Source organism: Uloborus diversus, chromosome 4, assembly GCF_026930045.1.
Source record: "Uloborus diversus isolate 005 chromosome 4, Udiv.v.3.1, whole genome shotgun sequence".
NCBI classification, from domain to species: Eukaryota; Metazoa; Arthropoda; class Arachnida; order Araneae; family Uloboridae; genus Uloborus; species Uloborus diversus.
The window spans coordinates 39,722,172-39,735,877 of NC_072734.1; positions in this window are offsets into that span (position 1 = coordinate 39,722,172).

Sequence of the window (13,706 nt, forward strand, 5' to 3'; positions counted from 1 at the left end):
TTTTCGTACACTTGTTTCAAAAAGCACAAATTTTTTTTGGGTGCTTTGCCAAAACGCATTGAAGCCATGGTTTCATGTATATTGTCACTAAAAACAAGCAGACATCAAACAATGCTTCACTTTCCTTCGTATCTAATTTTAGTTGTGAACTAAACAGTAATAGTTTTAGGGAGTAAATTGCTCGAGCCATCCATCGAGCTTGGTGCATGGCTCCCGGTGGTCTTCTTTTAAATTCATTTTCTGTATTTCCACCTAAAAATATGATAGGTAGTTCTATCAACTCTTGATAGTCATCCCTGACCGTAATATTAGTAAGTTCAGCACGGTAAAAGCCAAGTAAATTTTCCAAATTTGGGTACAGTTCGGAACAACTCCGCAACTACTCCATAGCACTGTATTTTAGTGGGGTAGATCAGTTCATATATATGATGGCGGTAAGCAAAGGGGAAAGCATTTCTCTATCATTTTTTTTGCTCAAGAAAAGCACAAGAACCACTTAAAGGATCTGTTTTGGAAGCTGTAGTATCACAATAGAGAGTTTTAACTTTGTCTTCGAGATTCCAATCTAAAACTGCCGTTCAAACAGCCTGTGTTTGTTCTTTTCCTGTAAAATTATCCAGTTTAGACTCAGCAATGAGTTGTTCCGTCACATCCATATGAAATAACTATAGATAAGCGATCTTCTTTTGATTTTTGATTTTTGAGCACCCAAAACAGGCAACGGTTTCATATCCCAAGGTAAATTCACTATATATGGTACCTCGTACTGAAAACCAATTTTTATTCTTTCTCCGTGCTCCTTCCGCTTTTCGGTTCGAATTCTTTGAATTGAAGATTTACCTATGGGAAATTCATCAATGTTATACCCAAGTGCGCCAATAGTAGCTTCAAGAATAAACACATAATCTCGTATACTTGGATACCTGTCCAATGAAGCAACTGACTTTGGAGTAATAAAATCGTTCCTCATTGCATATTTACTTGTTCCAGGTTCTCATAATACTTGTTCCAGGTTCTGATATACTTGTTCCAGGTTCTAATTCGCAAAGTATCGCGTCGCTAAACACGTGCTATTTACACGTTTAGGCCTTTAGGCGCAAGTCGGCACGGGTTTCCGTGCTTCAAATTGCATGAAACTTTTTTTACAACGGTTTTGATATAAAAGGAAAAAAATAAGAGGGTATGCGTTTTAAAAAAACGACTTCATTTGTTTGGGACACCCTACTGTACATCCGCAAATGAACCAGCTAAATCATGTTTGAACCACAGCTTTTAAATGGGGGAAATATCTCTTATTCATTTTTTTAAACAGTTGTTCCTGAACTTTACAGATATATAAATCGATTTTACTTTATATTTAAATCGACAGCACTATGAGTTAACTTCATCGATACTATATTAGTTCTATTTGAACTTCAGTAATGGCTGCGAATTCATTATTTAGTATTATCTACTAGATTTCAGAAGTTCGCAAGAAGCTTATTCTTTTTGTTATTCAAATGCTTACTTTGCTCGTCTAACAAGGAGTTAACACTGAAGAATTCAAGTCGTCGAACTTTAATCTGCGTGAAGAAACTGTTAATCGTATCAACCTGAAAAGTAAATAGAATGCAATTTTAGTTTTCAATAAAATTGCAACTATGGAATGTGTTAGTGTGATCCAGTTATGGTAAACATTATAGTAAAGAAATATCTCTGAAAAGCTGGAAAATATAAATGAAACACAAATCTTGTAATTCATACCTGTTTTAATTGTGTTTGATAAGAATTTAATATATTACTTTTAATGGTTATAAAAAAATTTAGGAAACTTATTTTGTGCTATATTTAAATGGTGATTTAAAACCTATCTCAGTAAACAAACAGAAGTTTTAAGCAAATGAATTTTTTGTGCTTTGTTTAGGAAATTTTGAATTCGGAAAAGCTGTCTGTTTTCAATTGAAGGAATAACTCGCAATATATTTATCAACGAAAATTAATGCAAAAAATATATAAGAAGTTAAGTCAAACTTCGATCTTGCGATTTGTTCAATCATTCGTCTATTGTCTTTCCTCATTCCTCAACTTATTTGGTTGTTTCCCATTTTTCAAAAAATATTTTTTTTTTCTAAAAAAACATGGTCGAAAACATGACGTGAGTTTCGCTTTTTCTTAATTTAGACTTATTTTCTCTCTTGAAAAAGTAATTTTAAAAGACGTTTATTCATGGTTTTCATTTTCGCTGCTGACGTCACAAGTGAAGAAGTCACTAGGGTTACCAGAATGACGTTTCAGGACATTGCCAAACTTCTCCTGGAGAATATTTTATTTAACTAACAATTCTCGCTCCGCTAAAAGTTCCTAGCAGTAAAAAATCACCAAAAGGCAATATCTTGCCAGAAAAGAAAACCACGCACTCCGATTTAAGGTGGCTTTCTCCACTTGTGACGTCACACGATGAACCATTTTGTTTTAGAAATCTGGCATTAAAAAAAAATTAATTTGAAACAAAATGTTGGGAAAATAAAAGTGCTTTCGGCTCCATGTTATTGTTATCATTATTATTTTTTGCTTATTCTATCAATTTCGGTGACTAAAAACAGTACTTTTGACAGAAGGAAACACCCCTAAGTGTCCTGTCAAGTCTGGGAGAGTCGAGTAATTTATTTAAATTAGTTTTTATCTTAAAACATTTCCTTACTCGCATGTTTCCAGTGAGAAAATTAAACGAGTGTATCGAACTTACCTTGATTTTTTCGGAATTTCCATCATTTACTTCGTCCTTGTTCAAATCATACGTGACTTGCAAGAGTGTAAGCATATAATCATACCGACTGTCTAGTTGAGGTGCAGCTGTGTAACTTTTCTTGCCTTTCTGTTAAAAGAAATTTTTAAAACGTTATGAAAAATATTTTTTTTTAAATATTTATTGCGTGAACATAAACCTAAGAAACTATAGAAAATAGGCAGTGGTAAAAATGAAACCTTATTAAAAATAAAAGATAACACTACCCTGCAATTTAATGCATAAATCTGTACCTCAGAGATAGACTGAAGTAAGTCTAAAAATTGCGATTATGTTTATTAGTGCAATTTATGCAGAATCCTATTCTGCATCGAGCCATGTAAACGTAATTCTGAAAGAAAAAAAAATCCTTTGTCATTTTTTTACAAAGTGTTAAAGCAGTCTGCGTCCCATCCTTTGCATGACTTACATTAGTCTAACTGTAATAAAGTACAGAAATGTTATTTTCAGTCGAACTTGCCAGTAAATAGCATAATTTTAGTGATCAACTAACTGATAAAATCAACCAAGGAACAAAAAAAGGCAATGCACTCTCATTCGGAAGAGCATCGCTTATGTTTTTTTTGTAAAACCATTTTTCCTCTCACCCTCCTGCTGTTCTCGAAGTGTTTATTTTTTTTTTCTTTTTAAGCTTTAGAAGAAAAAAATAAGAAACAGCATAGGCACCAGAAGCAATGAAAAGACAAAATATTTTACGATGCAATATACTATATTTATCAATTGTTTTAAATCAGGAATCTTTCATTTTTTACTAGTGTGATTTTTATTTTGCATTTTTTGAAACCAAAAATATCTCAATCAAAACTATGAATTTTATTTATATTTCATGTTGGAATCAGCAAATAAAGAACGTTTGCCATGAGAACGGACGTTTGGAAGACTAATTGTACGTCAAGAACACGTTTCCCTCCGCTTTAAGATTGCTGTTTAGTTGGATATTTTCCATTACTATATTAAAACAGGATTTTCTTGTTGAACGAAAAATTTTACTATTATTTATTAGGTGCATCACAAATGTAAAATGAAAGAAAACCTTCTTCAAAAGAATGACAGGGGCAAATACAAACTGCTGTTTCGATTTATATACACTTTGTCACAATAAAATACATGCTCCCAGAAGAAAACGAAGGAGTGTCACAAAGTTTAACATGTATGTAATGTATGTAGGAGATAAGCAAGTGATTAAAAATTAAGAAAAAAAGATTGTTTTACTAACTAACTAATGTCATGAAAGGCTGAAAACCAGCAAGTAGAACAGAGTGCAATTGGGCAGTTGATTTACGGCTTAACTTGTCCTTCAAGTATGTTCCAAAGGAACTGCATTGACATTCATGCCTTTTCTAAGTAAATAACTGAAAACGAAGTAACTCCCAAAATCCATTGTTAATGTTGTCGTTGACAGCTAAGTCCAGTTGCTGGCATGGTCAATGTTGTTTTACTTCACAAATTAAATGGCTGAGTATTAGTAACAGATGATCATTATCTAGGCATCCAAAGACAATCTTCGCAGTGATGATGATAGCAGGTTGGAGATCATAGGCGGCTCGTGGGGGCGGGGGGCTAGGTGGCAACTGCCCCCTCACTTCCTAAAGTAAAGGGGCCTTGCCCCCTCACTTTACAGAGTTAAACATTAGTGATCAATTGAAAAATATTTTTTTACATGGTGGATTGATTTATTTCACGAAAGTAAAAACTAAAAATAAATGAACTTTACTCATCTTACTTCATAAGAATGTAATGCCCCCTTTGTAATGGGGGGTACGTTAAAGGGGAAGTTTACGGTGGCCATCCGTCCCGATCTTTGATGACATGTTCCACATTTTCAGATGTTATTAAATCAGTAATATTTAAAGCCAGTTTTACAAAAAAAAAAAAAAAACAGCCTCAGTGGCGTCGCCCCCTAACCCCATACTTCTTTCAACCCCCCCCCCCCCCCCCCACTTTTTTTCGTGAACCAGTCGCCTATGTTAGAGATGAAAAAAGTAACTCTACAGTTCTTCCTTGTTTGCTAAATACAACGGGAAGCTGTTGCACACGATACCTGTTACTTCACTTTCAGAAATGATATTGGTAATTACGGTGAATCTTTGGAGAAGTCTTATATGAGAAGTTATTCGGAGAAATACGAATTATGAACGCTATGTCGACATAGCGTTAATATCAGCTATATTCTCACATTAAGAGAAAATCTTAAGCTATTCTCTGTTCATGGAATGCATAGACAGAAAGCAGTGTTGGGCATCAATCAATTATTTTTTCAATTACCTTGTTAATTGATTGAAAAAGTAATTGCAATTAAATTAATTGCAATAAAACTATTAATTATACTTTGCAATTAATTTAATTGGATTAATGTACGTTAATCGCTTTTCACGATTAAAATAATTGCAATGAATTTTTAAAATCGTTTTATGAAACAATTAAAACTAACAATTAACTTAATGTATCAATAGGTACAGCGCAGGGTACAGAGTTCAAAGTATTATTCGATTTCGTATTTTCGTTCAGTGCTGATGGCTCGTTCACCGCGTGAAATATTCTCTTCTTGGCAAGTTTTTTTCCACACGTAAATGTTTGTGTTTTAATTAAGTGTTTTAAGTTTGCAAATCATTGTTTTATACAGTTTAGCCCGTAACAGAGGAGGTGAGAAAGAAGAACATAAAAGGGGACATAAGATCTCAGAGACCGTTTTGTTTTATTTATTTATTTATTTATTTTTTTTTTTTTTAATCGTGCAATTAAGATGCATTTCTGTAATTTCCCTCAGATGTTCTTTAGACTTTTACTAGTGCGGGAAAAAATATATTTTTGAATTTTTAATTAAAATATACCTTTTTTGGGGAAATTTTGCTGGAGCCATAAGATTTTTTGAGAAACGTCATATGTTGCAGTAAATTATTTATTGCTCGTAATAAAGTTACTGTTGTGCATTGATATTTTATTTGTTGCTAACATGAGTATTTAAATAGTTAGATAGTAATATGGTATCCGTCCGGCGTCCACGTCCCAGGTAGACCTGTCGCCTGTAGAATATATTATACAAAACCAGTATTTATATTTTAAGAGTTAGTTTTAAATAAAATTCATAGAACAATTGACAATTGTTAATTGTAGTAAACTACAATTAACAATTAATTAATTGTTGACTGTGGTAAACTACAACTAACAATTTATTGTTAACTGTAGCAAAATACAATTAACAATTAATTAGTTGTTAATTGTAATTTTTCACAATTACAATTGATCAATTGTTAGTTGTGGTTACGTTTACCAATTAATCAATTGCTAATCTTTAATTGTCAATGAAATTAAAATTTGCCCAACTCTGACCGAAAATAAACGGGAAGATTTTCAGAAGGTTTGCCGCATGCCACTTTTGGGAATGTTCTCTTTAACGAAAAAAAAAAAAGTTAACCAATAGGATATCTGCTTGGCACCAATTTGTTCTTATCCAAGCCAAAGCACGTAGTTGAGGTCGCCAAATGGTCGCTCTTTTCCTGCATCTGGTATATCTTTCTCATGAATGAACTTTAGGTGATGTTCGTCGATGTAGTGCAAACTCGTGTCGGAAAGGTTTTTACAAATCAACACATTTCGTTTATTACGTATATAACTGCAAGATTACTTTTTAAACTTGTAGAAAACGTTCAGAACAATCATTAAAGAGACTGCGTGAGTTAAACTCATTTAAGTGATTTCATGTATATATCGGGGATTATACTGCCGTAGGAAGGTGAAGCGCAGTATTAACAGAAATGAATTGCTGAGACATTTGAAGAGTCATGTTTTGAATTCCATACAAACGATTTGGCGATTTTTTGGTGCTTTAATTTCAGCGGAAACCAAATAAGCAAGCTTACACAATAAATCTAAAGTACAATAGATTACAAAAATATTACAAAATGAAAAATTTGCAGATACTGTACTTTCCCTTCCCAAATAGCATAGTACTGATTCTCAGTGACAAACCAGTGCGCAGTGCTTAATTGATTCGATGTAGTGGGAATTTCAACATTATTTTTGTATTTCTCAGCACTTATTCTTCACCTAAATATCTAAAAACATTAAAATGGAAAAAACGTTATGCATAACTTCATGCGCATGGGACGATTTTTACAGAGTGAACTAATTTTATTTGTTTATTTTTATTATTTATTTATTTATTTATTGAGAACTTCAGAACGCGGCGAAAACAAAACGATGGAGAAACATTTATTTTCTCTTTACTGATGAAAAAAAGACAGCGAGAAATAGTTTTGATCCTAAATTAAACCGTAAATACCACAATAGCAAGTGATTTATCACCAAAGCAAGACTGAACTAGTCAACTGCATTCTTTTTTTGGCAAAACGTAGGAAAATTATTTAGAGTGCAACTATGTTCTCGAGGTGTTTGAAAGAGGAAATTCTACTGATTCTACCATAATATTTCGATAAGAAATAATCCAAAATTTTAAATTTCATTTCGTACCTCATACGTTGAACGGTTTTGTCAAACTTTCATGATTAAAGACGCATTATTAAAATTTATTGAAATAAGACTATTTACACAATTTTAACAGACACGTGGAAGAAAGAGATTTTACATTGCGACATTCTCTTTTAAAGCCGCAAACTACAAGCTATCACTGGTAGTTCTGAAATTAATAAATTTCTTCAAAAAAATTTTTTTATTTTATAAGAATGAATAATGCGACATTTTAAAAAAATCGCACATTTTTAACTCAAATTTGTGTATTTCTTTTCATATTTTCACAACAAACTCTTACGGAAAATCCAAAAAATTAATAAGAGTAAAGTGTAACATCTTCTTTCCAATTTTAACTCCTCAACAGAACAAAAAAAAAAACCTCACCTTCAAGGACTTCAAATAGTCATCTCCAACATTCATTAACTTCGTTTTCGCTTTGCTCAGATAATTGACAGCCCCCCATGACACCCCTGACGATTTGAAGGGCCAGCGGCCTTCGAAGTTCATGTTTTTACTTTGTTATGATGCAGCATATGCGGTAAGAAACATTTTCTCGCAATCGTTTTGAAATCTTAAAGAACATATATGTAAGTCAAATAATGACCGCCAAAAAGTGTTCTTCTGGAAAATAAGTTCAGTTGCTATGCAACCCTTTGTATTGATTCGTGCGCACTATCTTAGCAACGATGGTAGTTTTTCTAAACTTGAATTCAAAGTATTTTTGGTTCGAAGAATATTCTTCACCAGCGAAGAAATGCTTGATGAGCTATATCTTCTTATACGATAGTGGTTTATAACTACGCTTCCGGTTTTTGGACAAAATTTAGGTGTCCTGGCCGGTTTACATCACATCCAGCAATTTTTTTTATACGATAGTGGTTTATAACTACGCTTCCGGTTTTTGGACAAAATTTAGGTGTCTTGGCCGGTTTACATCACATCCAGCAATATTTTTTTATACGATAGTGGTTTTTAACTACGCTTCCGGTTTTTAGACAAATTTAGGTGTCTTGGCCGGTTTGCATCACATCCCGGTAAAAGATAAATTTTATCATAGACAACCGAAAACGTCCAAAAAAAATCAAACGTGAAGGATTGTTTCGGATAAATACTTAGTCATTTGTAGCGTTAACGAGCAAAATTAATATCGAGTTAGCTTGTGAAGAATTTTACATAAAGATTGAAATCAAAAAAGACTCTAAAAAAATCGCTGCTATTGAAAAGTGCACGTAAATATTGTTTTCATGCCTTGATAAAATTGTTTCTTCTTACTAAAGTAACTTATAAATGTGAAATTAAGAACTAAATAACTTTATCTGCTTGTGTCATTATTGCCCCTTGGTTAGGTTCAGAATTAGTGACCTTTATGTAGCATTGAGAATCAACACTCTAAAACAATCTAAAATCCAGACAAGGGTGCAGGCCCGTCATTTGGGGGGAATAGGGGGACAATTACCCCCACCCCCCTTTTTTTCGCTTTCATGAATGGGGTAGTTTCCTTCAGTCAAAAGTACTTCTTTTAGTCAATAAAATGGATAGAATGAGCAAAAAAAAAAAAAAAAAATAACATGGACCCAGAAAACTTTCATTTTCCCAACAGTTTTTTTTAATTAATTTTTTAAAATATCCAATTTTTCAAACAAGGCATGGTCTTGATGACGTTACAAATGATGCACTTTGCCGCATCTTCCTACAACGTTTCCACGTTATGATAATCAAGCACCGAATTAAAATTGCGCTCTACGCTTGCTATCAACCATATCGTTGCCAATACACGTGAGTAAAGATGCGAATTAAATATTTTGCTCAGTGAATGGAAACACAAAATGTCATTTCATCATTTGTGATGTCATTGGCAAGAAATGTAAACAATGAAAACGCTCCGATTTAAGTATTTTTTTTTAAATATTAAACGTAAACAAATTTATTAAAAAATGGTCAGATCCTATGTTTTTAAGCATGCTCTTTCAGAAATAAATCCTTTAAAATTTTGGAAACGATCCCATTGATGTTTTTACACATAAATAAACGTAGTTTCTGTGGTTTCCAACAAAAACTTTTGGCTTGCCACCCCCTGGAGAAGTTCGAAATGACCTGCCTGCAGGGGCCTTTTGAGTACCAGCAATGCCGAATAAGGGGGGGGGGGAACGATTTACGAACCGTTTGATGGTTTCTTCTGCGTTGAATTTGCTTGCATTGATTTTCAATCTATCAATCTTTTAACTTTCTTCAGTGTTAAGTCTACGTGAAAAGATATTCCGTAATTTGTTAATTAATATAATTGTTTTATCTAGTACTTCTTGAAACTAAAAATATATTAAAATTTCTCAATGTTTTGGTACTAAAAAATTTTTTTGAGTAGGTTTGTTAGGTAAAAGGGTTTAAAATATTTCCGTTGAAAAAAAATGGAATTCCTCAAAATAAAAAAAAAGAAAAAGAAACCCATAAAATAGTCAAATCACAGAAATATTTCTTGCACAAGTTCTTTGGTAAGAGTTTATTTATTTATTCATTTATTTTTTTACAAAATTTGTTCAAGCTAATTCACTTTTTAGTTCGAGAATTATAATTGTTTGAACATTTTACATTTTGCGATAATGTTACGTTTTTAAGCTAATTTAAAAAAAATTATTCAGATCAAAACATTAGATGCGGGAATAAGCTATCCTCACCACCTCCCTGGAAAAGTTCGGAATGACCTGCCTGCAGGGGCCTTTTGAGTACCAGCAATGCGAAAGGGGGGGGGGGGGGAATCATTTACTTAGAAGAATCGTACTTAAAATACTCGAATACGCCTATTCCCTCAACAACACACATTTTCCCTATCTCAAAACCTCGCTTTCAAATTCTGCAAAAAAAAAAAAAAAAGTATTTATTTTTAACTTGTTAATGATTTTTTATACGATGCATCAAGTTTTCTTTCATCTTATGTTTTCTTGGTTGTGTTTTTAATTTTACGGGAAAGTAGATTAAAAATTGGATAAATGTTTGAAATGTAGACATCTACTGTAGTAACCACATGCGTTTCATGGAAAAAGATTCCATTTTTTCCTTTGACGTCGCTGTGTAGCGAGGTATTTTCATCTTTGCACCTTCAAAAGACGAACATTATCGCAAAAAAAAAAAAAAAAAAAAAAAAAAAAATCGAAGTTATTAGCGTCAGTTGCATCAAGTATCCAAAAAAGAACAAACTTTTCGAATTTAAACAACTACAGCAAATCTGTGCGTAAAATGTTAAAATATTTCCAACAGTTTGATCGAACTCAAAGCAATGTTTAAAAAAACCATTAAACGGCGCATAAGGATTTGGTTTAAATAAGGAAACTAAATGCTCATTTTCCAACTTTCCGATTTCGTTTATTTACATTTTTGAGAAGCGAAGAAAAATGATTGCGTTGCGAAACTTGGTATTTCCTTTGTACCTTTATTATTATAAATTACCCCGTTAAAGAAACAAAAAATTAAATGTTTATAATGGCAAATTATTCTATGTATTGTTACAAATTCTGTAAATAGTAATTATTTTTATGATTAATTTGTTATAATCTAGCTAAATTTGGCGTTATCTTTCATCTAAAAGTGTCTTAGTAACGTAACCTGTAAATAGTTTCACGTAATGTACATACAACCCCCTAAAATTCGGCTGAAGTATACGGTCCCCTCATTTCTGAGTGATAAAATTTGTGAATGGAAAGAAATGAAAGTGGTAGAACGGTGTAGGATTTTCTGGAATATTTGAGAAGCTCTCTTTCGATGTTTATAAATAGCCGCGACGCGTGATAAAAAGTCAGTCTCGACTGAGCCGTTGCGGTGAGAGTGTATTAGCTCTGTTTCGTGAAGCCTTTTGGGCTGTGTTTTTGTGCATTTTGATGTGAATACGTGTGTTACCGTTGAGTTTACGGTGTTAATCGATATTTGCCTAATTGCTATGATTAATTTAGCAGTTGTTAACGATATTTCTTGTAAATAGTTGTAAATAAATCTCCAGTGTTTTTCTCAAGAACTGTGTCGTCATTTGAAGAAAGTTTGAAGCTGCACCAAACGTGTAACAGTATATTGCGAAATAGTATTCCCCCCCCCCCTGTACATTCAATTTTCGCATTACGTTAATCAAAACGCTAAAACCGCATGATAAAAACTTTTGCTTTATTTTAAAAAAAATATGATACGAAGGAAACGCATTGCTGCAAGTTGAACACAGTATAAATAATGCAAAAAAAAAAAAAAGAAAAAGGAACAGATATCTTTGAGTAATTTGTTTCAGAATAACTCATTTTTGAAATTTCTTTAAATGAATTTATACCAATTAACAAAACTCATGCGAGACATGTCGTTTTAACATTACGTTGTTACATTTGCCAGAAATATAGATGCAAATATGGAGAACAAATGGGTTTTTAATATATAACCCATAAAATTAATCTGAAGTTATAAACTGGGAAAAATGCATAGGAAATGCTGAGAGAGAAAGTGAACTAATGCATGTGCATGAGCTGCGTATTCCCATCAATAAAAGTCGGGCATGTAAATTACTCAATGGAAGGCAAGGAAGCATTACCCAGACTAACTTAGCAAATATTTCTTACGTAACACTTTGCTAAGCAAAATTTTCCACTCAGAAAACGAGTAAACGTTTCGTAACCGGAAAGGTAAGTACACTCAGGAACATTGAAAATAGCGCCCCAAGAAAGAAGAAAGGTACAATCGCGAAATTTTGCATACAAGAAGAGTGACATCTGATATGCAAATGATCCAAGTTTGGGGTCAATGCGCATGACCGTTTACCCTACAGCACAGGTGAAATCGGGAAAAAGGTGCTAGATAAATCAGTGCATATAATATAAAATTTATAAAGGTTACGATTACATTCGGATAGTCGGAGAACCTTAATGAGTGAAGGATGCCAGGTAGACGAGTTAGAAAGCGTTTCTCACAGTTAAGCGAGTTTGAGAGAGGTTTGATCATCGGCCAGAAAATTGCAGGCTGGTCGACGAGCCGTGTTGCTGCCCAGCTGAATCGTTCGGAGTGTTCCGTTAGAAACTGTTGGATGCAGTGGACACGAGATGGTACCCACGTGCAAAAACCCGGTGGAGTGACCAGGAAGACCACGAGGAGAGAGGATGGAAAGATCGTGCGGCAAGCGCTCGTGGATCCCACAGTGACTCGTTTCACCATACAAGCAGATGTAGGGGTAGTAGTTGTTCCCCGAACAATTTCTAAACGTCTTGCGGAAATAAATCTGCAGTCAAAATCTGCAGCCCCCTTTAACACAAAAACATGGCAACTCTGTCTGCAATGGTGCGAAGTCAGAGCGATGTGGGATGTCACTGATAGGCAAAAGGTGGTGTTGAGTTTAAATCCCGATTAGTTTTGGGGTCAAAAGTTATCCGCGCACGGATGAGGAAGGGCTCTGAAGAAAAGTACCACACCAGCCATTCTATCGCACGACACACTGCCCGCACAGCGGGCATAGTGGTCTGGGAGGATATAGCCTATAATATCTGGTCCACTCTAGTTGTGGTACGTGGAGGTACGGGCCAGCGCTATGTTAATGACATTCTGCAACCACATCTAGGACCGTTCCTAAATGGCCTCTCAGGAGCAATTTTCCAGCAAGATAATGCTCGTCCGCATACAGCTAGAGTTGCTCAAGACTTCTTACGTCCGTTTGAGACTCTTCCATGACCAGCCTGCTTTCCCGACTTATCCCCTATAGAACATTTATGGGATCAGCTGAAACGCCAGATGTCGCCGTGCTACTCTGTGCAAGATTTAAAAGTGGCTGTTAAAAATTTGGGGATCCATCGGCCTCAGAACAACATTAGACGTATAATTAGCTAAATGTCGGACCGTATTGCGGCATGTATTGCAGCAAAAGGGGGTCCAACGCGCTATTGAAGTAGCACTGTATTTATCTCATTTCTTAGCCTGTATTTGCTTGATTGTCTAGATTTCGGGATTAAGTGTATCTCTCATCTGTATTATTCTGTAAATTAAATTTCACTTCAATCCAATGCTTTCATCTTAGGGCGCTATTTTCAATGTTCCTAAGTGTATTTTAACTTCCTTGAAGCAAAAGATGTATTATATTCACGAAATGTTTTCCACTAAATTTTTAACATTATTTAATTAACTTTTAAATAACCTATGAATCGAAGTTGACTTTTTCTTTGTAATCTCATAATGGTTAGCGGTAGAAACTTGAAATTTTGTATTCAGATTAGAGATTTCGATTATAATAGAACAGCGGTGCCCTTACCTTTCATACTCGAGGTCCGCATTTCATACCAAGATGACTCTTGCGGTCCAAAACGGATACAAAATGTAAATATGTTTATTTTTCCCGAGATAACATAGAAAAGCATAGAAAAAGGAAAAACTACAAATCAAGAATGGTTGCCATCACTACTATATGCTTATTTTACAAATACAAATTTTCCACCTGTCTTTT